This window comes from Mobula hypostoma, chromosome 20 (assembly GCF_963921235.1).
Source record: "Mobula hypostoma chromosome 20, sMobHyp1.1, whole genome shotgun sequence".
In the NCBI taxonomy this organism is placed as follows: Eukaryota; Metazoa; Chordata; class Chondrichthyes; order Myliobatiformes; family Myliobatidae; genus Mobula; species Mobula hypostoma.
In genome coordinates this window covers 11,223,457-11,251,204 of record NC_086116.1, presented here as the reverse complement: position 1 = coordinate 11,251,204, position 27,748 = coordinate 11,223,457, and the positions used below count along the sequence as shown (strand labels likewise).

The 27,748-nt window shown below is 40.0% G+C and overlaps 1 long non-coding RNA gene across 1 annotated transcript in view; it reads right to left on the bottom strand.

Moving 5' to 3' along the window:
* Window positions 1–27,748, bottom strand: part of LOC134359330 (uncharacterized) — a 124,192-nt gene that overhangs the window by 91,387 nt on the left and 5,057 nt on the right. Inside the window, exon 2 of the long non-coding RNA XR_010021083.1 lies at window positions 3,236–3,324. This is a non-coding gene — a long non-coding RNA (uncharacterized LOC134359330). The remainder of the gene's footprint in view (window positions 1–3,235; window positions 3,325–27,748) is intronic.

Genomic DNA, 27,748 nt, shown 5'->3' with positions numbered 1-27,748 from the left:
GTTGAAAAAGGAAATTAGATATAATAGGACTTGCTAAAATAAATTGGTTCAACCCAAAAAATTCTCAAAATTGAAACCATATACGTAAAGCAAGCTTAACTATTGGATTATTCATTTGTTTATACAGTTTAGAAAAAGTGAAAGGAAGCGAAGTCTCTAAAACCGAACCCAAAAACAACCCTTGTAATGAATTACATTCAAGATTTACCCAATGTGGACTTGAAGTTGCATCCAAGTCTCGTAACCAAAATTTTAAGTATTGGATATTAATTGCCCAATAATAAAATCTAAAATTCGGGAGCGCTAACCACCCCCTCCCCCTTTTTTAGATTTCTGTAAATGCCTTTTACCTAGCCTAGGATTTTTGTTCTGCCATTAATGTGGAGAAATTTTTGAGTCAACATTATCAAAAAAAGATTTTGGAATAAAAATTGGAACAGATTGAAATACATATAGGAATTAAGGCAAAATAATCATCTTAATAGTATTAATCCGACCAATCAAAGACAAAGATATTGGTGACCATTTAGTAAACAAAAGTTTAATCTGATCAATTAAAGGTAAAAAATTAGCTTTAAATAAACCTTTATACTTCTTTGTAATTATAATCCCTAAATATATAAACGAGTCAGTAACCAATTTAAATGGTAAACATCCATAAATAGGTACCTGCTTATTTAGGGGAAATAATTCGCTCTTATTAAGGTTTAATTTGTAGCCAGAAAAATTACTAAATTGAGCTAACAAAGCTAGAATAACAGGAATTGACTTCTCCGGATTAGAGATATATAATAATAAATCATCTGCATATAGTGATAATTTATGTATATTATTTCCACGGGTAATACCAAAAATATTGGGCGAGTCACGGATAGTAATTGCTAAAGGTTCAAGGGCAATATTAAATAGTAAAGGACTAAGAGGGCATCCTTGCCTAGTACCGCGAAATAGACGTAAAAGGGAGATCTTTGATTATTAGTGCAAACTGATGCTACCGGGGTATGATATAACAATTTAATCCAAGATATAAATATCAAACTAAAATTAAATTTCTCGAGCACACTAAATAAATAAGGCCATTCAACTCTTCAAAGGCTTTCTCAGCATCTAATGAGATAATACATTCCGGAGTATTAAATGAAGGAGTATAAACAATATTCATTAACCTCCTAATATTAGAAGATGAATAACGGTTTTTAATAAATCCTGTTTGGTCCATAGATATAATTTGAGGTAATACCTTCTCTAACCTAGTTGCTAAAAGTTTTGAAAAAAATTTTAAATCTACATTCAAAAGAGATATCGGTGTAGATGATGCACAATCAGTAGGATCTTTATTCTTTTTAAGAATTAAGGAAATAGAGGCTTCATAAAACAATTGTGGTAATTTACCTAAACTGATTGCTTCTTTGAATATTCTAGACAACCAAGGAGAGAGAATAGAGGAAAAGGATTTTAAAAATTCCACTGTAAACCCATCTGGACCAGGTGCTTTACCAGAATTCATTGATGAGATTGCAGTTGTTATTTCTTCCTCTGTAATAGGAGTTTCTAATGATAAGCAGTCTTCGGGTGATAATTTTGGAAAATTTAGTTTACTTAAAAAATCACGCATGATATTAAAATCATGAGGAAAGTCAGAGTGATAAAAAGAGGTATAAAATTCTTGAAAGGTTTTGTTTATCTCGTCATGATCAACTGTCAAAGTATCATCATGTTTATGAATTATAGTAATTTGATGTTTAACCGAAGCAAATTTCAGTTGATTAGCTAATAATTTACCTGATTTATCACTATGAATATAAAACTCACTTTTATGTCTCATTAACTGATTTTCGATCGAGGATGTTAATAGTAAACTACGTTCCAATTGAAGTTCAACTCCCTGTTTATACAGCTCCTTACTAGGAGCAATAGCATATTTTTTTTTATCAATTTCTTTAATTTTATCAACCAACAAGAGCATTTCATTCTTAGTACGTTTTTTCAAACCAGCTGAATAGGAAATAATCTGACCATGGATATAAGCTTTAAAAGCATCCCATACTGTTCCATTGGAAACTTCTTCCGTAGTATTAGTTGAAAAAAAGAAATCAATCTGTCCCTTCATAAACTTAACAAAGTCCAAGTCTTGAAGCAAAATAGGGTTAAATCACCATTGTCTATTAATACATTTGTAGAAGAAGTATCCATTAACTTAATAGAAAGTTTCATTGGAGCATGATCTGAAATGGTGATAATGTCATAATTACAATCAATTATAGATGGGATTAATCGAGAGTCAATAAAAAATAGTCAATTCGAGAATAAGAATGATAAACATGTGAAAAGAATGAGAATTCTTTGTCCTTTGGGTGTAGAAATCTCCAAATTTCTGAAATCCCAGAATCAATCATAAAAGAGTTAATAAGAGTAGCCGACTTATTCGGTAGAGCCGGACTACCTATGGATCTGTCCAACATGGGATTTAAACATAAATTAAAGTCACTGCCCATTATCAACATATACTCATTTAGGTAAGCAAAAGAAGTGAATATGTGCTTAAAAATTCAGGATAATCCACATTCGGAGCATAAACATTAACCATAGCAACCTTTTTATTAAAATGTAACCCAGTAATTAGCAAGAATCTACCATGGATCTGAGATAATGTCTTGATGAATAAATGTAATTGAGGAATCTATAAAAATTGAAACACCTTTAACTTTGGCTTGGGAGTTCAAATGGTATTTTTACTCCTTCCAGAACTTAAGGAAGCGTTGATTATCCTCTTTCCTTACATGAGTTTCTTGTGCAAAAATAATATGAGCATTCAGTCTTTGGAATACTTTGAAAATCTTCTTCCATTTTATTGGATGGTTTCAACCATTTGTATTCCAAGAGACAAAATTAATTATGGGAGCCATATTTTAACATTAACCCTTTGGTGTGTAAAGGGTTAACCATAATGGTGAACAATTTTAAGTTGAATTAAACAGTAATTGGCACATATCGAAGAAGAACTGACCATTTTCAGAACTCGCAACCAATCTTCATTAATGAAGGTCATATTGATTTCTCTCTCCCAATCTTGTTTAATCTTTAGTGTGAGTTTATCTTTATATAGTAAAAATAAATTATACATTCTACTAATGGAACCTCTCACTAAAGGATTCCTATTCAAAATAGTATCCAACAAATCAGATTCTTGCATATATGGAAACTTACATAAGTATTTTTGTAAAAAATTTCTAACCTGAAGATATTGCAGGAAGTGTGTCTGAGAGAGAGAATATTTGCTAATTAGCTCTTCAAAAGTCATCAATCGACCATCACAAAATAAAGCTGCAAAAAAAACAGATTGCCTTATTTCTCCATATATTATTTCATCCTTTATTTGGAATAATAAAAACCAAGAATTAATAAGTATCATTTACAAAAATCTGAAAAAGATGGTGGACTTGCACTACCTAATTTAAGATAGAATTATTGGGCTGTTAATATTCAACAATTATGCTTCTGGCTATATTGGCTGGATAAGAGCCAAAAACCAGCTTAGATTGATTTGGAATTAAAAACTATCAAACAATTTAATTTAACCTCATTATTAGGAGCTCCATTGCCTTTACAACTTGCTAAAATTCCAAATTTAAATCTCTACCCTGTTATTAAACAGTCCTTATGGATTTGGTTTTAGTTTCGCAACTCTTTTAATTTTAAACAATTCAAATTGTCTAGCTCTTTATATTGAAATTTTCAATTTAAACCTTCAATGAAATTAATATCTGAACTTATTCAAGCACTCACATTACACTTCATATTACAGTTTAGTGCACATCCAGTCTGATGATGTGTACCAGAATCATTTCCTTTCTACTACAAATTAATATGGAAATACATCATGAAACCTGCATAGCTGATGTCACACTGTCATACTTAATCCCTGGTATCAAAGTCATGAGTAACTTGCGGCTTACAGTTTCCATTCAGTTGTGCTGGACACAGCACAATTTGATCAAATTTATCATCTTCAATAGACAATAGGTGCAGGAGTAGGCCATTCAGCCCTTCGAGCCAGCACCACCATTCACTGTGATCATGGCTGATCATCCACAATCAGTACCCTTTTCCTGCCTTCTCCCCATATCCCTTTACTCCGCTATCTTTAAGAGCTCTGTCTAATTCTTTCTTGAAAGAATCCAGAGAACTGGCCTCCACTGCCTTCTGAGGCAGAGCATTCCACAGAACCACAACCCTCTGTGAAAAAGTTTTTCCTCAACTCCGTTCTAAATTGTCTACCCCTTATTCTTAAACTGTGGCCTCTGGTTCTGGACTCTCCCAACGTCGGGAACATGTTTCCTGCCTCTAGCGTGTTCAATCCCTTAATAATCTTATATGTTTCAATCAGATCCCCTCTCATCCTTCTAAATTCCAGTGTATACAACACCATTCACTTCAATCCTTCAACATATGATAGTCCTGCCATCCAGGGAATTAACCTCATGAACCTACGCTGCACTCCCTCAATAGCTAGAATGTCCTTCCTCAAATTTGGAGACCGAACCTGTACACAATACTCCAGGTGTGGTCTCACCAGGGCCCTGTACAACTGCAGAAGGACCTCTTTGCCCCTGTACTCAACTCCCCTTGTTATGATGGCCAACATGCCATTAGTTTTCTTCATTGCCTGCTGTACCTGCATGCTTACTTTTTGTGACTGTTGAACAAGGACACCCAGATCTCATTGTACTTCCCCTTTTTCTAACTTGACACCATTCAGATAGTAATCTGCCTTCCTGTTTTTGCCACCAAAGTGGATAATCTCACATTTATCCACATTAAACTGCATCTGCCATGCATTTGCCCACTCACCCAACCTGTCCAAGTCACCCTGCATTCTCATAACATCGTCCTCACATTTCACACTGCCACCCAGTTTTGTGTCATCTGCAAATTTGCTAATGTTACTTATAGTCTCTTCATCTAAATCATTAATGTATATTGTAAATAGCTGCGGTCCCTTATCAAAGGCTTTCTGAAAGTCCAGGTGCACTACATCCACTGGCTTTCCCATGTCCATTTTCATAGTTACATTCTCAAAAAATTCCAGAAGATTAGTCAAGCATGATTTCCCCTTCGTAAATCCATGCTGACTCAGACCTATCCTGCCACTGCTATCCAAATATGCTGCGATTTCATCTTTTATAATTGATTCCAGCATCTTCCCCATCAGTGCCATTGAAAGTCATAGAATTTTAACTGCATGTTAAAGTGACCATAACTCGGTTCCTTTGAGTAATTTCCACTTTCACAAGCATTACTTTGGAATTTATTCCACGTCTGATCACAGTTTTCAGGATAAATAAATCACTCACTAATTGGACCCTGGGCATTCTCACAATTAAACTAGCTCTTTTGGAGCAAAGAACCTAACAGGAGCATTTCGAGTGACTTTTGATTTCTTTTTCCTTTCCGTTTAGAAAAGGAGTCCCAACGCAACCAAAAAATAATCCTGAATATTTTATTTTTAATTCATTTCTTCATTTATATTGTTGTGGTCTGCCTGAAATAAAAATTTCCACTTTACAGTGGTAAACCGATTTCTAGCTTTACTTGTTAAACAATAATGCCATTAAATAGAACTAGATTTTATAAGGCAATATTCTTTTTGACAACAATAACACATTAAAAAGCTTTGCAGCTATATCTGGGGTCAAAGCAAATTACATTTTTGTCAATGTATAAATGGGGTGCCATATGAATTCAAAAGAACAGCAATTCTGTGGATAACTTGTGGATATTTATAATAATTTATCTTTTTAGGCTTTTCAAATGCTTTAACTTGAAGTTACTATTTCCAAGGGGAACTGTGATTACTAAATAGGATAATATCTATTCTGAATACAAGGCTACAGCGATCACCAACAGTGTAGTATGAAGGGAGAACAGCTAACAAATAACAAAGGACAAATCCAGTCTTGTGAATTAGACTGGATGTATTTAAAAATACATCAGTGACATATCCAAAATAAAAAGATACCATGGATTTTTATATTACAATGTTCCATGAGTAGTAAAATAAACAGGTAGGTAAGTGAGAAAACAACGACACTGCTCCATAGCACCAGTGACCTGGGTTTAATCCCAACTTTGGCTGCTGTCTTTGTGGAGTTTGTATGATCATACGAACATAGGACATAGGAGCAGAATTAGGCCATTTGGCCCATTAAGTCTGCTCATGGCTGATTTATTTTCCCTCTCAACCTCATTCTCCTGCTTTCTCCCCATAACCTTTGACACCCTTAGTCATCAAAACTATCAACCTCTGTTTTAAATATACCCAATAATTTGGCCTCCACAGCCATCTGTGGCAATAAATTCCACAGATTTATCACTCTCTGGCTAAAGAAATTCCTCTTCATCGTTGTTCTGAAAGGATCTCCCTCTATTCTGAGTTTGTGTCCTCTGGTCTTAGACTCTCCCACTATAGGAATCATCCTCTCCACGTCCACTCTGTCTAGGTCTTTCAATATTCACTAGGTTTCAATGAAATCCCCCCCTCATTCTTCTAATCTCCAGCAAGTAGAGGGAAAGAGCCATCAAACAATTCTCATACATTAAGCCTTTCTTTCCCAGGATCATTCTCATGAGCCTCATCTGAAACCTTTCGAATGCCAGCACATCCTTTCTTAGATATTTCCCAAATATTGATTGGTAATTCCCTAGAGCAAGGGGTTTAGATAGGGTGGAATTTGTTAGGTGTGTTCAAGATGGTTTCTTGACACAATACTTATGTAGATAAGCCTACATGAGGAGAGGCAGTACTTGATCTGGTATTGGGAAATGAGCTTGGTCCGGTGTCGGGCCTCTCAGTGGGAGAGCATTTTGGAGATAGTGAGCACAATTTAATCTCCTTTACCATAGCATTGGAGAGGGACAGGAACAGGTAAGTTAGGAAAGCATTTAATTGGAGTAAGGGGAAATATGAGGCTATCAGGCAAGAACTTGGAAGCATAAATTGGGAACAGAGGTTCTCAGGGAAATGCATGGAAGAAATGTGGCAAACGTTCAAGGGATATTTATGTGGCGTTCTGCATAGGTACATTCTAATGAGACAGGGAAAGGATGGTAGCGTACGGGAACCATGGTGTACAAAGGCTGTTGTAAATCTAGTCAAGAAGAAAAGAGCTTATGAAAGCTTCAAAAAAACTAGGTAATGATAGAGATCTAGAGGATTATAAGGCTAGCAGGAAGGAACTTAAGAATGAAATTAGGAGAGCCAGAAGGGGCCATGAGAAGGCTTTGGTGGACAGAATTAAGGAAAACTCCAAGGCATTCTACAAGTGTGTGAAGAGGAAGAGGATAAGATGTGAGAGAATAGGAACAATCAAGTGTGACAGTGGAAAGGTGTGTATGGAACTGGAGGAGATAGCAGGGGTACCTAATGAATACTTTGCTTCAGTACTCACCACGCAAAAGGATCTTGGTGATTGTAGGGATGACTTGCAGCAGACTGAAAAGCTTGAGCATGCAGATATTAAGAAAGAAGATGTGCTGGAGCTTTTGGAAAGCATCAAGTTGGATAAGTCACCAGGACTAGACGAGATGTACCCCAGGCTACTGTGGGAGGTGAGGGAGGAGATTACTGAGCCTCTGGCAATGCTCTTTGCTTCATAAAAGAGGATGGGAGAGATTCCGGAGGATTGGAGGGTTGCGGATGTTGTTCTATTATTCAAGAAAGGGAGTAGAGATAGCCCAGGAAATTATAGACCAGCGAGTCCTACCTCAGTGGTTGGTAAGTTGATGGAGAAGATCCTGAGAAGCAGGATCTATGAATATTTGGAGAGGCATAATATGAATAGGAATAGTCAGCATGGGTTTGTCAAAGGCGGGTTGTGCCTTACGAACCTGATTGAATTTTTTGAGGATGTGACTAAACACATTGATGAAGGAAGAGCAGTAGATGTAGTGTATATGGATTTCAGCAAGGCATTTGACAAGATACCCCATGCAAGGCTTATTGAGAAAATAAGGAGGCATGGGATCCAAGGGGACATTGCTTTGTGGATCCAGAACTAGCTTGCCCAGAGAAGGCAAAGAGTGGTTGTAGATGGGTCATATTCTGCATGGAGGTCAGTGACCAGTGGTGTGCCTCAGGGATCTGTCCTGGGACCCCCTTCGTGATTTTTATAAATGACCTGGATGAGGAAGTGGAGGGATGGGTTAGTAAATTTATTGATGACACAAAGGTTGAGGGTGTTGTGGATAGTATGGAGAGCTGTCAGAGGTTACAACGAGACATTGATAGGATGCAAAACTGGGCTGAGAAGTGGCAGATGGAGTTCCACCCAGATAAGTGTGAGGTGGTTCATTTTGGTAGGTCAAATATAATATGAATGTTAAGTTCTTGGCAGTGTGGAGGATCAGAGGGATCTTGGGGTATGAGTCCATAGGACACTCAAAGCTGCTGCGCAGGTTGACTCTGTGGTTAAGAAATCATACAGTGCATGGGCATTCATCAATTGTGGAATTGAGTTTAGGAGCCAAGAGGTAATATTTCAGCTATATAGGACCCTGGTCAGACCCCACTTGGAGTACTGTGCTCAGTTCTGGTCGCCTCACTATAGGAAGAATGTGGCTACCATAGAAAGGGTGCAGAGGAGATTTACAAGGATATTGCCTGGATTGGGGAGCATGCCTTATGAGAATAGGTTGAGTGAACTCGGCCTTTTCTCCTTGGAGTGACGGAGGATGAGAGGTGACCTGATAGAGGTGTATAAGATGATGAGAGGTATTGATCATGTGGATAGTCCGAGGCTTTTTCCCAGGGCAGAAATGTCTAACACGAGAGAGCAAAGTTTTAAGGTGCTTGGAAGCAGGTACAGAGGAGATGTCAGGGAAAAGTTGTTGTTTTTTTGAACGCAGAGAGTGGTGAGTGTGTGGAATGGGCTGCCGACGATGGTGGTGGAGGCGGATACAATAGGGTCTTCTAAGAGACTGCTGGACAGGTACATGGAGCTCAGAAAAATAGAGGGCTATGGGTAACCCTAGGTAATTTCTAACGTAGGGACATGTTTGGCACAGCTTTGTATTATGCTGTAGGTTTTCTATGTTTCTAATTAAATTCTTGCCCACAATGTAAGCTGAAATGTTTTCTGTTTTGTCCAGACATGCCTGGGCGTGCTTAGGCAGAGTGGATGCTGCTTGGCAGGACAGATTTTAGATTTTAAAAGCATCACACACACATTGTTCTATGCACTGCATTTACACGTCTATTGGTTTGTGCATGTGTCCATACACATAGTATATTGTGTGTGCTCAATATAATAAAATAATTGTATTTTCAAGAATGCTCATGATAGCAAAATGTCTTGTCAATGTTGTAACAACCGCAAAACTCTCTGTTATATTTGTGGCAAGTGTGCACTTAAATTTCAAAGGTGGAGCATGACTCCTCTTATTAAGATAGTGATTGAGCTCTTCTTCGGGTGTAAAATTGGTGACGAATATAAAGCCTGGGCTCCTCACATTTGTAGCATTCCCATTTAGACTTCTTCCCTGAAAATCTTGGTACTGTCAGTGATGAGCACAGTGAAAGGTTTCACCAGGACTTTGCAGTCATGGAGAAACGGTATCAGGGCAACTGGAATCCATCAATGCTGGCTGATTATTGTTGAACACTTAAGCAAGAAGCCTCAGACATCAACGAAACATTTTTAGCTTAATTGAACTACTGCAAAGTGTCAGGACTTTTGTGCAATTAAATGCATTATATTCAATTAATTTCTTGTTTCTCCAAATTCTTACATGATACAAGTAGTCTGAAGTTATTATTTTGTCCAGCTTCAAGTGGTTTATCATAATCATAAAAAAATTCTGAAGCAACACTTTTGCAAAAATATGTTGTCCAGTGTAATTTACAAAGATCAAAATTTTAATTATGAAAAGCATTGGGAATTAGCGTTGATATTGTACAAAAGGCGAAAATTCCAAGTTCATTGACCAGAAAGCAAACCGGAGTATCTACAAGGGTTGGGCCAAAGGGCTGGTTTCTGTGCTATAGTCCTCTATGACTCTTAAGAGCAAGTCCAAGGATAGGAACCTCATGGCAAGTAACTCACATCAAAGCCATCCAGCATCTGCAGGAGTGTGACCAAATACTCTGCACTCAACTGGGTGAGCGCAGCTTCAACGACACTCAGCTTCCAAACCACACAAGATATGGCAGGCAGCTTGAAAGGCATCCCTTTCACAAGCATTCACTCACTCCACCACTGATGCACAGTAGCTTGAGCAACTCACCAAGCCTTTCAAACCTATGACCTCTACCAGCTAGAAAGACAAGAGCGGCAAAAGAGCTACACAGAGCACTGTGCATCCATCAAGGACGCCCACCATCCAAGTCAGGCTCTCTTCTCACTGCTACCATCAGGAGGGTGGTGCAGGAACCTCAGGACCTATACCACACCAGGTTCAGGAACTGGTATTACCCCTCAACCATCAGGTTCTTGAACCAGAGGGGATAACTTCACTTACCCCTTCTCTAAGTTGTTCCCACAACTCATTTTCAAAGACCCTTCATCACATGTTCTTGTTTTTGTTCCTTAATTATTATTATTATTGTTTCTTCGTAGTTACTGTGAATGCCCTCATGAAACTGCATCTCAGATTTGTATAAGTTGATATATATTAAATTGAATTTGAACTTTGAGAATTTACTTGACCACCTCCTTGATATTCATGTCAGAACAGTGTCCCTTGAATATCTCTGGGTCAAAAGACTGGAACTCTCTGTCTATGACATTGTGGGTGTACCCACACTTCAAGAATAGAACGCAAACACGAGGAATTCTGCAGATGCTGGAAATTCAAGCAACACACATCAAAGTTGCTGGTGAACACAACAGGCCAGGCAGCATCTCTAGGAAGAGGTACAGTCGACGTTTCGGGCCGAGACTCTTCGTCCTGACCGTCCTGACGAAGAATCTCGGCCCGAAACGTCGACTGTACCTCTTCCTAGAGATGCTGCCTGCCCTGCTGTGTTCACCAGCAACTTTGATGTGTGTTGCATCAAGACTAGAAGCAGTTCCAGGATGCAGCTCATCACCTTTTCACGAGCAAAGGATAGGCAACTAAAAGCTGGGTCAGCCTGCAAACCCACATTGAATGCACGAATATAAAAATGAATTGATATTGCTCCTTTCTCTCAAATCCATAACATATTCAACCCTCTTTGATCTTGGTGTCCATAGATTTGATTTATGCAATGTGTGACAAAAGTCCAGTCGTATTTCCATTTGTCGAAATCTCAATGGAGATGTAAACTTTTGCACTGAAAACATACAATTGTTTTAACCTATTCACTCCAGAGAACCCATTGTTTCTCTTGTTAAATGAGTAAATATTGACTCAATAACACGTGAAATTTATTCAGTAAACCTGTCAATGGGTTTTCAGACAAGGTTAACAATAGTACAATTATAAAAAAATCCAGTAATCAACTCAAATCCATCTAATTGGTTAATTCACATGATCCAATCATTGGGCATTGTTTCCTAATCATTCAGTCACAAAGATCAATCATTTGAACACTTTAAGGATGAGTTTACAGGCAACCTTTCATGCTTTTATATATTTTCAGTATCAGGTTTAATATCACCAACACATGTTGTTGAATTTGTTAATTTTACGGCAGCAGTACAATGAAATACATGATAAATAAATATAGAGAAAAAAAGTGTTACATTAAGTATCTATGTATCTATTAAATAGTTAAATTAAAATAACACACAAATTGCTGGTGGAACGCAGCAGGTCAGGCAGCATCTATTGGAAGAGGTACAGTCGACGTTTCGGGCCGAGACCCTAGGACGAAAGGTCTCGGCCCGAAACGTCGACTGTACCTCTTCCAATAGCTGCTGCCCGACCTGCTGCGTTCCACCAGCATTTTGTGTGTGCTGCTTGAATTTCCAGCACCTGCAGGTTTCCCCGTGTTTAAGTTAAAATAACTAGTGCAAAAAAACAGAAATAGAAAGTAGTGAAGTAGTGTTCATGGGTTTAATGTCCATTTAGAAATCAGATGGCGGAGGGGAAGAAACTGTTCCTGAATCACCGAGTGTGTGCCTTCAGGTTTCTGTACCTCCTACCTGATGGTAACAGCATGAAGAGGGCATGTCCTGGATGGTGTGTGTCCTTAATGATGGACGCTGCTTTCCTCAGGCACTGTTCCTTGAAGATGTCTTGAATACTACGGAGGCCAGTACCCATGATGGAGTTGACTAATTTTACACGTTTCTGCAACCTCCTTCGATTTCATGCTGTAGCCATCCCTACACCCTGCTGTCCCCCAATACCAGACAGTGATGCAGCCAGTCAGAATGCTCTCCATGGTACATCTGTAGAAGTTTGAGTGTTTTAGTTGACCAACCAAATCTCCTTAAACTCCTAATGAAATATAGCTGTCTTTTCTTCTTCATAGCTGCATCCATATGTTGCATCTGGGTTAGGTTCTCAGAGATATTGACACCCAGGAACTTGAAATTTCTCTTTTTCTCTCTCTCTCTCTCTCCTCCCCCCCACCCCACTTCTGATCCCTCAATGAGGATTGGTTTGTGCTCCCTTGTTTTACCCTTTCTGAAGTCCACAACCAGCTCTTTGGTCTCGCTGACGTTGAGTGCAAGGTTTTTGCTGTAACACCACTAACTGGTATGTCTCACTCCTGTACGCCCTTTTGTCACAATCTGAAATTCTGCCAACAATGGTTGTGAAATCAGCAAATTTATAGATGGCATTTGAGCTGTGCCTATCCATACAGCTGTGGGTGTGGAGAGAGTAGAGCAGTGGGATAAGCACATGTCCCTGTGGTGCGCCAAAGTTGATTGTCAGCGAGGTGGAGATGTTATTTCCAATCCACACAGACTGTGGTCTTCCAGTTAGGAAGTCAAGGATCCAGTTGCAGTGGCAAGTAAAGAGGTCTAGGTTCTGCAGCTTTCGAGCCAGGACTGTAAGAACGATGGTGTTAAATGCTGAGCTATAGTCAATAAACACCATCCTGACACAGGTATTTGCATTTTTTAAAGTTCTCTGTTCCCTTCTCAATAAAAGAAGCAACCAGCTCCCCTCCAGCACCACCCTCTTCTGTCTGACAGAACTGGTTCTCACTCTCTACAATTTTTCTTTTGGCTCCTCCCACTTGAGAGGTAGCCATAGGTACCCACATGAACCCCAGATACGCCTGCCTCTTTGTTGGCTACACAGAGAGTCTGTGTTGCAAAGCCTTTCCCAGTAATACTCCCCAACTTTTCCTCTGCTACATTGATGACTACATTGGTGCTGCTTAATGTACCCATTTTGAGCCCTTCAATTCCATCAACTTTGCCTTTAACTTCCACCCTGCCCTTTTGGTCCATTTCTGACACCTCCCTCCACTTTCTCAACCTCTTTGTCTCCATCTCTGGAGATAAACTGCCGATCAACATCTTTCATAAACTTATCGATTCCCATGGTTTTCTTGACTATACCTCTTCTCACCCTCTCTTCTGTAAAAAACTTTTCTCAGTTCCTTTGTCTCACCACATCTATTCCCAAGGTGCAACGTTCCTTTCCAGGACATTCAGAGATGCCCTCCTTCTTCAAAGACTGGAGTTTCCCTTCCTCCTCCATTGAGGTTGCCCTCACCCACATCTCCATTTCCCAGACATTGATGTTCACCTCATCTTCCCGCTGCCTTAACAGAGATAGAGTTTCTCTTGTCCCTACCTACACACCCCATAACTGTTCTCATCCAACACAATTTTCACTATCTTCAACAGGATCCTACCACCAAACATATCTTTCCATTCCCCCTCCCCTCAGCTTTCCGCAAGGATCACTCCCTCGGAGATTCCCTTGTCCATTCATCCCTCCCCACTAGTCTGTATTCCAACACTCATCTCTGCAAGTAGCCAAGGTGCTGCAGCTGCCCAGACACCTCCTCCCTCACCCTCATTCAGGGCCCCAAACTGTCCTTCCAGGAGAGGCAACACTTCACTCGTGAGTCCGCTGGGGCTGTCTATTGTGGCTGGTGCTCCCGATGTAAGACCCGTTGTAAATTGGGGGACTATTTCGTTGAGCACCTTTGCCCCATCTGCCAAAAGCAGAACTCCCCGGTGGCCAAACATTTTAATCCTGACACGTCCAAGATGAAGCCACCCTTAGGGTAGAGAAGCAACCCTCTATACTCTGTTTGGGTAGCTTCCAACATGATGGCTTGAATATCGTTTTCTCCTTCCAGCAAAAAATTTCCCTTCCCTCCCTTCTGGCCTCTTACCTTTCCTCACCTGCCTATCACCTCCCCCTCGGTCCCTTTAGCCTATAGTCCACTCTCCTCTCTTATCGTATTCCTTCCTCTCCAGCCCTTTATCTTTCCTACCCACCTGGGTTCCCCTATCACATTCTAGCTCTCCTCCTTCCCCTCCTCCCACCTTTTTATTCCAGCATTTTCCCTCTTCCTTTAGTCATGAAAAGTGTCTTAGTCTGAAATGTTGACTGTTTATTCATTTCCATTGATGCTGCCTGATCTGTTGAGTTCCTCCAGCATTTTGTGTGTGTTGCTTTGGAACACATTTTCTGATAGTATTATTGTAATTAAAAAGAAAGGCAAGCTATTTATATGAACAAAGAGATATTCCTATATCAGTAAATTGTGAGTGGTAAGATTTAGAAATTATGACTAGAGCATTCATGTTACTGAGTAACTGAGAATCCAATGTGATCTGTAGACCAGCTGAATGGAGTCCTTCAGTAAATTACAATCTGAAAACAATAACATAAACTGTCGTAAACACGAGGAAATCTGCAGATGCTGGAAATTCAAGCAACACACATAAAAAATGCTGGTGAATGCAGCAGGCCAGACAGCATCTATAGGAAGAGGTACAGTCGACGTTTCGGGCCGAGACCCTTCGTCAGGATAGTATAGATGCTGCCTGGCCTGCTGCGTTCACCAGCATTTTTTATGTGTGTTATATAAACTGCCATGTCTGATCATAAGACATGGAGCAGGATTAGGCTATTTGAGTCTGCTGTCTCATTTCTGCCTTCCCCCATAAATTTACTAATTAAGAATCTATCATCCCCTTCTTTAAATACACCCAATGACTTGGCCTCCATAACCATCTGTGGCAATTACCCTCTGGCTCGAGGAATTCCTGTTCATCTCTGTTTTAGAGGAATGTCCTTATACTCTGAGGCTCTGCCCTCTAGTCTGAAACTCACCCACTATAGGAAATATCCTCCCCATGTCAACGCTATCTAGCACTTTCAATAGTTTTCAATGAGATCCCCCTTCAGTCTTCTAAACTCCAATGAGTATGGGCCCAGTGCCATCAAATGCTCCTCGTACATTAACCCTTTCATTGCAGAATTCATTCTGATAAACCTCCTCTGGAGCCTCTCCAATGCCAGCATATCCTTTCCTAGATAAAGGGGCCAAGACTGCTCACAATACTCAAAGTGAGGTCTTACTACTAATTAAAGTGTACAGTTCCACAGTCAATATCATCTGACTTGAGAGGGACATTGATCAGCCATGCTCACATAGTAGCAGCAGACGCATTGAGTCGAACCGCCTAATTCTGCTCCATTGTCTTATGGTCTTACATTTTCTTATAAGTTCATTAAATGCTCACTCTAGGAACACATTCTGTACTTCCAGGAAAGAATCTGAACAATTCCAAATGAGCACAATTCAGGAGTACAGTATATTATGCAACATGTATCACTGCATCTCTAAAAGATATAATACAGTGATATAGTAGGTTCATCCTCATAAACCTTCTCTGGAGGTTCTCCAATGTCAGCATATCCTTCAGAGATAAGGGGCCCAAAACTGCTCAGAACAAGTGAGGTCTTTATTCTAATTAAAATGTATAGTTCCACTCAGAGAAGCTCAGAGACAGTTTTTATTCCGGCAAATTCTACCAAAAATTTCACAGGTCCCAAAATGAATGCAAGGTTTACTCATACATGTTATACACCAATCATCATGAGAATATTTGTCCATGAAGAGTTAACAAGTTACTCTTGCGATAGACGTCTTTCACTAAATGATAATCCGTAGGTGCTGGGACAATTGAACCTTTCAAGGTTTTAATCAATAGATTTTAATTGCATTAGAGTTTCAATGATTAAAGGAGAAGGTTAGCTGAATGGTTAAAATCATTTATGATTTATCTGGACAGAAGATAAACTTGATTTACTCCTATAAGGAATGATTTGGTGCCTTCTGTGTATCACAAGAGGAGGCAATGCAGTTTTAACTTTGTCACTCCAGCACCATGTTGCTGAGCATCACTCGAAGTGCCACAGTCCAACATTATGGACAAATAATTCTATACTCTATATTCTGTAGATCCAGTCCCTTTACACTAGACATATTGGAGCAATAATCCAGCATGCCAAATTCTACATTCTTTCATTTTGCTAGTATGCTTGTGTAAAACATTTCACAAAGAACAGAAGGAAGTGTATCATTCTGCCCAGCTGCAAGGAAGAAGGCAGTGAGCAGATGTACAACCAACTGATTTGAGAATCAAATGCTGCAATCAAATTTATTGCTGTAGTCATGTCCCTGTCCTTAGTATTTTCTTTCAAAAGCAAGTGGTTGTTAAACATTCCTATCCTTTTTTGCCTAAGAAGGAGTTTCACTTTTGTAAAGTCTGGTTTCAGGAACCATTTCTGTCGTCAAGTGTATGCTATATCTTAACATATGGAGAAGGTGAGGGGTAGGTTTCATCCGACATTGGTTTTGCTTCCTTCAATTCTTCTGAGCGTGCATATGTACAGAATCCTTACAGAGATCAGGCAAACTGCTACCTACTGAAGAACGACAGAAACCCCAAAAACACAACTCCAGTAAGTTTGGAAGAAGACAATTATATACAATATATTATATACAACTGCTTCCACACAAGTCATTGGAATTGGAATTGTCACATGCACGGAGATGTAGCGAAAAATTTAGCTTTGCATGTTATCCATGCAGATCATTCCAATGTGCAAGTACAGCGGTGTAATTCAAGAAAAAAGCAACAACAGAATAAAGAATATGGTGTTACAGCTAAAAATCATAGAGAACGAACAATGCAGATAGACAGCGAGGTCCAAATGCTATGAACGGTAGATTGTGAAGTCAAGAGTTTATTTTTAGCGTGTAAGAGGTCCAGTGCGATTACAGTGAGATAAAAGCTGCCCTGTTGGTGCATGTTTTAGTGCTTTTGAAAAAACACTCCCATCTCATAAACTTCGAAAACGAGAGTAGATGCAAGTCAAGGAAGCAAGGAACTGCCAAAAGGAAGATACTGTGGCGGCCCAGGAGGGACGTGGTCAACTGTCCATCCCGGCATTCCTAATGATCAGTGCTATTTACTATTCTTGTGTTAAAATGTTTTTGTGGGATGTGCAATTTCATTTATTGTGACATTTCAGCTTGGGTTATACCGTTATTCACTCGTGTGTTTGTGGGTCGCTTGTGTGTTTGTCATAATCACCTCCGCAGTCTGTATGTGACTCAGTGGGTTCTCTCCCCAGGTCATAGCACCTGGTCTGTTTTGCACTTGCTGAAATAAAAATGGTTGTTGAGTCAAACAAGCTTTTCTCATCTGTCACCATGGACCAAATGCTCACAACAATATCATTGAAACACAACCTATTAACTTCTTTATTTAATGCTCAAGAAATAAATAATCAGATTCTGTTAGCTTTTTCAATCACTTGTACTGCGTGCTTACTTGTGCAAATATTGCACAAAGAATCCCAGGTCCCTGTGTCCCAGAACTCTGTAATCATTCACCAGTTAGAGAATAAAGTAGTTCTTTATAGGCCTTGCCAAATTGGACATGACACAATTTGCTATTTTAAACTCTATTTGTCCAGTTACTTAAGCCACCAACATCCTTCATTGTCTACTATTATGCAATTTGTAAATTTAGCAGGCATAACTTTGATACACAAATCCAAGTCTCCCATATATATTTAAAAAAATAGTTGAGTCTCCCGCATTAATCCTTATGGCATACCACCCATTAAATCTTGTCACTGAGAAAAGACACATTTTTGCATTGATTCTTTTGGTCACCTGGTCTTCTCTCCACTAGACTTTGGGCGAAATGCCTGAGAACCCAATTGTACTTGCTCTCCAGTTTCTAGATTATACATTTAACTCTAAGCTCAACTGCAGAAACATTGCAGCTCCCACAAACTTGTAATAGGTAGGATCCACAGTTTAGATCCGCAGTTATTTTTATTCAATTGCTGTGAAGTTTTATCCCCAGAGTTTGAAAATTTGGGACATTTTCAATGACTGAAAGATCTTCAGCCATCAATTACTTCAGTTTTGCCCTTCATATATTGTGGTTAAATATGCACTGGCAAGACTAACAATAAGCACACATTCAAAGTAAAATCAACTTATTAGAATTTATCACTCTCTGCTCAATTACTATTGTCACGTTCACACCAGCACAAACCATAAGCAAACAAGCCAGTCAATGGTCTATGGCTGTTCTGTAACCATGTGCAACATTCATAAAGAAAATTGAAAGCATTTGTAAATTTTGTATGGTTGCCATTTATAATTTGTAGAGTTTTACTGAGGAAAAAAGATTTTTCCAAACAATCCTTCAGTATTTTTTTTTGCTTCTTTTTTAATTATTTGAACCAAACTGGAAGTTATCTGAGTACGAAGAACATTGTTATTTAATTGAATGCATAAACCTTACCTTCAAAATATTGGAAAGCCCTATACATTAAAAAATGAGGAGATTAATATGTAATAATTGATGTTGAGTTTGAGCAGAGCAGTAATCTTTAACACAGCATGGGCCCTTTTGTATTTCTATTTCCTTGACTGTAATTGCGAGAAAATATTTCCAAATTGTGCAATGTTGTCGTAACATTCCCCTATGCCTCCACAAGCTATGGTTGTTAGGTCATTCAAAGGATCCATTATATAAAGTGATTTTGAAAGATTTTTGTGTACTTTGGCCAAATCATTAATGAGGAATTATCTGCATGTTTCATTATGGCTCCACCAAACATTTTTTTTGTCCTCGTGCTGGTGCGGTAATCGGATGAATGGATTTTTCTTAGGCTTCATAGTCACAGATAAATTTTCGTTTGTCAGGCACTGCATTTCTGGATGCTCTGGGCTAAAAGCAGCACAGCAAGATACAAGGTTCAGCTTTATATGTTTTTTAAACTTCTGTGAATATTGTAGAATAGTATGTGTATTTATTTTCTAATATGTTCAGTGTGTTATAAATTTACAATGGTAATGGTGCTCATTTTGAACCCAATTGATATTTTTACAATTTGAAGTTCCCATAACTCTGTCTCTGCTGTTGGTAGAGTTAAGAATCTGCAAGGATAAAAAGACCCTCTGAACAGCAGCCAGGATCTGGGGTATAAATTGGAATGGAACATAGAAAAGGCAAGTACAACGGGCAATGTTTTAGTTATGGGGGATTTCAATATACAAGTAGATTGGGAATTCCACTCCTACAGCTTATGGTCTCTTCTTACCTTGAGTCACAGTGATGTCACTGGGAGCAGAATGCATATCCAACTGTTAAAGTAGCAGAGCTTCAGTGAGATCTTAACTGAATGAAGAGGACAGGAAATGGTACTGAGGGGAGCATCTGAAAGCCACACTCTCTCTTGACCCCCTATACATGCTCCTCAACCTGCTGAATTCTTGCAGCAGATTGTGTGTGGGTCCGTTTCTATATTGTAGAGCTCAAAGACTTCAATAACATTGAATCTGCTAAAGTTATTAGAACGTAATACAGCATTGGCTACAAGCCAGGCCTATTTCAACTGGAATTTGAAAAGCCCTAAGAATGAAATAGCATTGATAATTTGCAGTTTATTCGTTAGCTTCAAGCAACTAATTCTGCTTTATCTATGGAAGTTATTATTGATGCACTTGGAGCATTATGCAATATCTGACTATAAGAAAAATGTGGTTGTGCTGGAGAAATTACAGAAGAGATTCAACAAGATGTTGCCTGGACGGTACTGAATGGGGCCGAGAGATGCCGTGACAGAACTATATATGAGACAAAGCTTGTCAAGATAGTTTTCCCACTTAGGTGGGAAATAACAGGGCAGAGGTTTAAGGTGAGACATAGAATTTTAAAAGGGATCTCACTGGTAAGTTTTAAAACACAAACAACAGGAATTCTGCAGATGCTGGAAGTTCAAGCAACACACATCAAAGTTGCTGGTGAACGCAGCAGGCCAGGCAGCATCTCTAGGAAGAGGTGCAGTCGACGTTTCAGGCCGAGACCCTTCGTCAGGACTAACTGAAGGAAGAGTTAGTAAGAAGCCTTCAGTTAGTCCTGACGAAGGGTCTCGGCCTGAAACGTCGACTGTACCTCTTACTAGGATGCTGCCTGGCCTGCTGCGTTCACCAGCAACTTTGATGTGTGTTGCTCACTGGTAAGTATTTTTTTTACATGGAGGATGGTTGATATCCCAGATTTGTTGCCAGAGAAGGTGGTGGAATCAGAAACAACTGCTTTGTTTAACAGATATCTAGACAGACACTTAAATAGGCACAAATATAAGGGTATAGTCCTAATGGATTGACTGCACATGGGCACAAAGGTTGGCATGGCCATGGGGGACTGACCATGACTATGCTGCTGCCTCACCCTACCACAGACATTATACCCGGTATTCCTATCTACATCAACAGCGTTAATGTTGAGCAGGCTGAGAGCTTCACGTTTCTAGGAGTGAACATCACCAATAGCCTAACCTGATCCAACCACATAGACGTCATGGTCAAGAAAATTCATCAACGCTTCTACTTCCTCAGCAAGCTCAAGAAATTTGACATATCGCTGTCTACCCTTACCAATTTTAATCGGTGCACCATAGAAAGCATCTTAGCTCGATACATAATGGCTTGGGATGGCAATAGCTCTGCCCATGACCACAAGAAACTGCACAGAGTTGTGGACATAGCTCAGCTCAACATGGAAACAAATCTCCCCTCCCTGGACTCTGTGTATAATCCTTGCTGCATCAGTGAAGCAGCCAGCATAATCAAAGACGCCACAACTACCCCAGACAATCTCCTTTCTCCCTCTTTCATCGGGCAGAAGGTACGAAGCCTGTAAGCATGTACAACCAGGCTCAAGGACAACTTCTGCCTTACTGTTATAAGACTATTAAATAGCTCCCTAGTATGATAAGTTGGACTCACAATCTACTTCATTATCAGAACAAACACCTGACAAATTATGACTAACACAGACTAAATTAACACATTCTCAACCTCTTTGAGAATGGCATTTACCCTGTGGTGCCCAACAGTCTCGAAACACCTCTATGTTATCCATATTCTGTTTCCACAGCTACCTGGGCACAAAAATTACCCCTGAAGATTGCCATGCGGTCAACACGGGTGGAACACGCCACTGCCTGTCTCCTGGACCCATGGGCCGTTATCTTAGCCAGCACTAGGAGCACGTTAATTAGGTCATCCTCCTCTGTCCCTGCAACCCCCCTCCCCCGCCACAAATGATACAGAATGGCCAAAGATGAAGAGGGTGGGGCTAAAATGCAGCCAGAAGATCAGGAGTAGCCCCTTCAGATATGCAAATACAGGCTGCAGCCACGCACACTCCATGTAGCTATGGTACACAGTCTCTTCCAGTGTACTGTTTAGGTTCACGGTAATGACCTGTGTTAATTATTTGCAGATGATTGATATCAGCACGTCTTAAATGTGAGGTCACTGGGTGCATTTAGGGTAAAGGTAGATAGGTTCTTGATTAGTCAGGGAATAAAAGGTTATGGGGAGAAGGCAGGAGAATGGGTTTGAGAGGGGAGTGGATCAGTCATAGTGAAATGGCAGAGCAGACTCGATAGACCAAATGGCCTAATTCTGCTCCTATGTCTTATGGTCCTGCATTTCTCATACAGAAACTTTTGATAAAAGGACATGTTGATCATTTGGATTATTTCAACTTGCATGTTGATATGTTTTAGTTCCTAAGCAACACACACAAAAGGCTGGAGGAACTCAACATCTATAGACATTTTGGGTTAAGACCTCCCATCAGTATTTCCCTCCGTAAATGTCGCCTGGGCTTCTGAGCTCACCCAGCATTTTGTTCATATCACTCAAGATTTCTAGCAACCGCAGAATCTCCTGTGACTGTGTTTTAATTCATTTCATGGACATTTTTGAAAGCATTCAATATCTTTATCACTACCACTATCCTCATTTGCAATTCAGCTCTCTGCCAGTGAAAAGTCACTTCCTTACCATTTTGCTCTCAATAATCAGGAAGTATAAAAGTGGAGGAAGCCGTTCAATGTCTTGTCTGCTCTGCCATTCAAATTATGGTCAACCTTTCCTCTCAACACCATAAACACTTGAACAAGCCCTTGATATTCTTAACTTCATAACTTTGATCAAGTCAATGACTTCAACAGATTAACTTCATAAATCAATTGATGTCTATTTCAGAATCTCTGTAATTATCTTTCAGAAGATTTTAAGGTTTTAAATTGTAAGCATGGAAATTTGTTCTCATGTTAGTCATTTTCCTGAGTTTAGAGACTGCAGGCAGGAGAAGCATTCCCTCTGCACCTACCCTGTGAAACCCCAAATGGATTTTGTAGTTTCAGTAAGATAACCTCCCAATATTTCTGTAGTCAAGTGAGTAGATGGCTAGTTTGTTTGTCTTTTCATTAGGAAGTCCTCCAATCCAGGAATCAATCTGGTGAACTACACTCACTCCTTCTATAGCAAATTATCTCCTTTCTTAGGTAGGGAGAACAGATCCGTACACAATATTATAGATGTAGTCCAGTTTTAGCCATATACACTCAATGGCCACTTTATCAGGAACAGTAGAGGAACCCAGTGGTCACCGTATACATTCAGAGATACCTTTCTGCACGCCACTGTTGTAACGCATGGTTATCTGAGTTACTGTCACCTTCCTGTCAGTTTGAACCAGGCTGGCTATTCCCCTCTGACCTCTCTCATTACCAAGGCATTTTTCTCCCCTCAGAACTGCTGCTCACTGGATGTTTTTTTTGTTTCTCACACCATTCTTTGTAAACTCTAGAGACTGTTGTGCGTAAAAATCCCAGGACATCAGCTCTCTCTGAGGTACTCTGGCCACCCTGTCTAGCACCATTCTATGGTCAAAGTCACTTAGATCACTTTTCTTCCCCATTCTGATGTTTGGTCTGAACAACAACTGAACCTCCTGACCATGTCTGCGTGCTTTTACGCATTGAGTTGCTGCCACATGACTGCCTGATTGGTGGAAGTTGTTCATTATGCCTGATGACGACAGAAAATCTGGGTGGGAGAGTTTTTAAAGGTTGCACTGCATCAGTTCCACTCTCGGGACCTCAAAAGACTAGGTCCAGTGGTATGAACAAGTGTCATAAGCTGGGTCTTCCTCAGTTGCCGTGGATGAACACGACATCTTCTCTGCTTTGTCATGCCCTTTGCTCACGACCGAGCATTGCAGAACCACCTTCCTGACTGTTGGACCTCACTGTAGCTCTCATCCACCAGTCCGGTGGAGCTGACTTTGCCTGCTAGAACTGACTTTGCGTGCTAGAACAAGCACCTCCCTATCTAACTGGGATATGAGGCTGCAGGCTACCGTCGTCTGGTTTGGCCAACCTGTCGAAGCAGTGTACCAGGGTGTGGCCACTGTCAGGTGACAGCCAAGTATTGGTGGGGGCCAAAGGTGAGTGACCTGCCGGGAATGGACAAAACAAGCTCCCTTCACCAGAGGCGCGACCCCTCCCTCGATAATTGCAAGTAAGATTTTATCACTCTTGTACTTAAATCCTCTTGCAATAAAAGTTAATGTACCAGATGTCCTAATTAGTTGCTTCAACTGTGCGTTAGCTTCTAGTGGTTTGTGTGCAAGGGAATCCAACCCTCCCTGAACAACAACACTTTTCAATTTATCACCATTTAAAATCATTTCTTTGCTTTTCTATAGTTTCTATATCTTTACTTCATCAGCAAACATGGATACTTGGATTCCTGTGGCATCTCACTAATTACAACCTTCCAGCTGGAAAAGTGTAAAGTGTAAAGCCTAATGCAAAGACAGCACCAAAGACCACGTGCGTTTCCATCGGGGGCTTCAGTTTTCTCCCACATTCCAAAGACGTTTGGCTTAGTAGGTTAATTGGTCACATAGATGTAATTGGATTGTGTGGTTTCATTGGGCAGGAAGAGTCTGTTACTATGCTGTCTCTAAACTGAAAATGACCCACTTCAGCTTCTGCTCTGTTTTCTGTCCTTTAACCAGCCCTTAGGCTAGTTGGGTTGAGCTGTTCTCCGATCTTGGCAACTTACTTGCAAAAGTTTCGCCACCATACCAGGAGACATCATCAGTGCGCTGTTGGCTGTGGTGTGCCCCCTGAATGATTGTCCTTTATATACTTACCAATCAGCTCATTGGACAACACTTCAGAAAGTCAATTGTGATGTGGTGAGGAAATCTCATCACTGATTAGCTAAGTGGTGATCTTTGTGCATTGTGGTCTGGAATTTTGCCTGCATCAGAACTTAAATAGGATTGCGGTGTTCTGGTTTGTTTACATCATTCTTGGTCATGTGCAAACAATTCTGTAAACAAACATGTACACCTCAATCCTATTTATGAGCCAATGCAGGCAAAATTCCAGACCACAACACACTAACTTTCCCATACATTCAATCAACGAAGATGTTTCCTCCCCAAATCTCAACTGAGTTTCCAAAATGATGACCAATGTGATGTAAGGAGGAAACTTGAACACTGACTGGTTGGGTGGTGAACTTTGTGTGTTGTGCTCTGGAATGTTGCCCGCATTGGTTCATAAATAGGATCAAGGTCTACATGTTTGTTTACAGGATTGTTTGTCACGCATGAACAATTTTGTAAGCAAACATGCATACTTCAATCCTATTTATGAGCCAATGTAGGCAAAATTCCAGATGACAGCACACAAAGTTTGTTACATAAACAGTGATGAGGTTTCCTCCCCAGGTCACAATTTATTTTCTGAAATGATGTTTAATGAGCTGATTGATAAGTATATAAATGCCAAGCATTTGGAGGACACACCACAATCAGCAGCGCACTGATGATGTCTCCTCATATGGTGACAAAATATTTGCAAGTAAATTGCCAAGATCGGACAACAACTCAACCCAACCATCAACCACCCAAGCTACACATTTTCCCAGCTACACTTTCAGTCCTTAGACAACGTCAATATGTTATCTCTGAGTTCCACAGCTTTGAAAATTTATTTGATAACCTCTTGCAATGGCATGGAGTCACATCACAGGGCAACACAACCTTTAGCTCACAATGACAGCAACAACCGTCAAGCACACATTTTATGACAAACTCATTTCATTCTGTCCGCTCTCACGTCAACCTCCCATTGTTGTAGAGAATATTAGAAAAGTAGAGCTGCTTTTAAATGGTGAGAAACTGACTCAAAGTTTCCAGTGAACAACTCATTTCCCTCAGTTTTTTTTACATTAGAGCCAATTTATTAAAAAAAATGCTAGAGGAACTCAGCAGGTTGGGCAGCATCTGTTCAGGGAAATAAACAATTAATTTTTCAGGTTGAGACTCTTCACTCTAGGCCTGAAAAATGAACTGTTTATTCTCCTCCACAGGTGTTGTCTGACCTGCTGAGTTCCTCCAGCATTGTGTATGTTGGTCAAGATTTCCAGCATCTACAGAATTTCCTGTGTCTAACAGGCAATTCATGGTGGCCAATTAACTATCTTTCAGAGACACAAGAGACTGCAGATAGACGAATATGAAGCAAAAGTTAAAAAAAAAATCAAACTACTGGAGAACCCAAAGGATTAAGCAGTTAAGCACCACCTCTGGAGAAAGAGTGATAGTGGACATTTTGGGTCAAACCCTTTTCCACCCAAGAGAGCGAGCCAGTGTAGTATGCAGATCTATTCATCTTAACGCAATGACTCCATTTAGCACTACTTACTTACCGATAACTTACCCATGCACTCTGATTTGTTGCTCTCTCTGCAAGGAGAATATACAAATTAACTTCACCTCCTAGTGCATGGCTTTATTTACTTGATATGTAGTTGTACATATACAAAAATTGGCAATGTGTACAAACCTGAATTTTAGCGAATATTTCAACTGCACTGATTGTTATGACATGAAAGAACTCAGAGGAAGAGAGAGAGAGACAGTTAGAGGAAAGAGTGAATCAGTACAGAGAAGGCAGTCATGGATGCTAACACAGGGATGCGTGAGTGACAGTTTGCAGTGAGAGACGCACAACTAGCAAAGCAAAAGTGAAAATAACATGACGATGGCCTTAGTCAGGAAAGTTGACAAATTTGATAGTCCTAATGAGGAATCATATAGCAAAAGGGTTGAACTGTATTGTAACATGAACGATGAGGATGAAGAAAGTCTCCACACTTCTTAGCTTAATGGGTGCTAAAACATATAGTCTCTTACACAACTTGGTAACCCTTCTAAAGCCAGCAAGCAAGACGTTCAATGAAATTGTTGGAATGTTACAAAATTACTTGAGCCCAAAACCACTAGTAATAGCTGAGAGGTATAGATTTTACAAAATGAACCAAAGGATGGAAGCATTTCTGAATACATTGTAGAACATTCCCAGTACTGTGACTTTGGAGATGGACTTTCTGATGTGTTAATGGACAGGCTTGTATGTGGCATACATAGTCAAGGCACTCAACAGAGGCTACTGTCAGATAGCGACCTAACCTTAGAGGCATTGGCCATTGTAATATTAATGGAGACTGCAGCAAAGGATATGTTAGAACTATGGAAAAGGAGTTCAGAATGTCCCTGAATGGTCAAAAAGTCACAAATGGTATCAATGTGGCAAATCCTCCCATGATGCAAATGATTGTTGGAAAAAGCTTGCAGAAAATGTCACAGACAAGGCAACATGGAGAGAGTGTGCAAGTCCAACAAAAAGAACAACCAAAGAGAAAAGGCAAACAGAGTGAAAAGTTTCAAACACAAAACTAGACAAATGCATAAAGTAACTGAATGTGAATCTGAATCAGACACAGAGTCTGACAAAGGTGAACTGTCATGCCCAAGTAGATCGCTAAATCATATGGATCACAACAGCGGCGTCTGGTGTAAAACTGAAAATGGTCCTGGATACAGGATATTGTCTGTAATTTCAGAGGCTGACTACTACAGAATGTTTTCTAAGCTACCACTAGAAAAGACCTCAGTGATGCTAAAGACCTGCACAGGTGAAAGAGTGTCTCCCAAAGGCATATAGAAAGTGAATGTCATGTATGAAGGCTAAACACAGCATTAGAGCTTTATGTGTTGAAAAGTGGAGGGCCAGTTTTCAGATGTGAATGGTTGAGAAAAATCCAACTAGACTGGCACACAATCAAAGCTCTCAATGTGTCATCAACAGACAGCCACAGCGTGTATGGTAGCACTAACCAGAAACTGTCACAGCTGCACAATGCTAGTGAGAAGGTGTTTGGGAAGGCTATTAGTAAACTCAAAGGCATGAAGGCCAGAACTGAACCGATGAAGCAGCAACACTAAGATTCCATAAAGTGTTTCCAGTGCCCTACACACTATCTCCTAAAGTAGATACTGATTTGCAGAGCATGAAGGCGTCTGGCATTCTGTCCAAGGTTGAGTGGAGTAATTGGGCCATGCCCATTGTCCCAGTGATCAAGAAA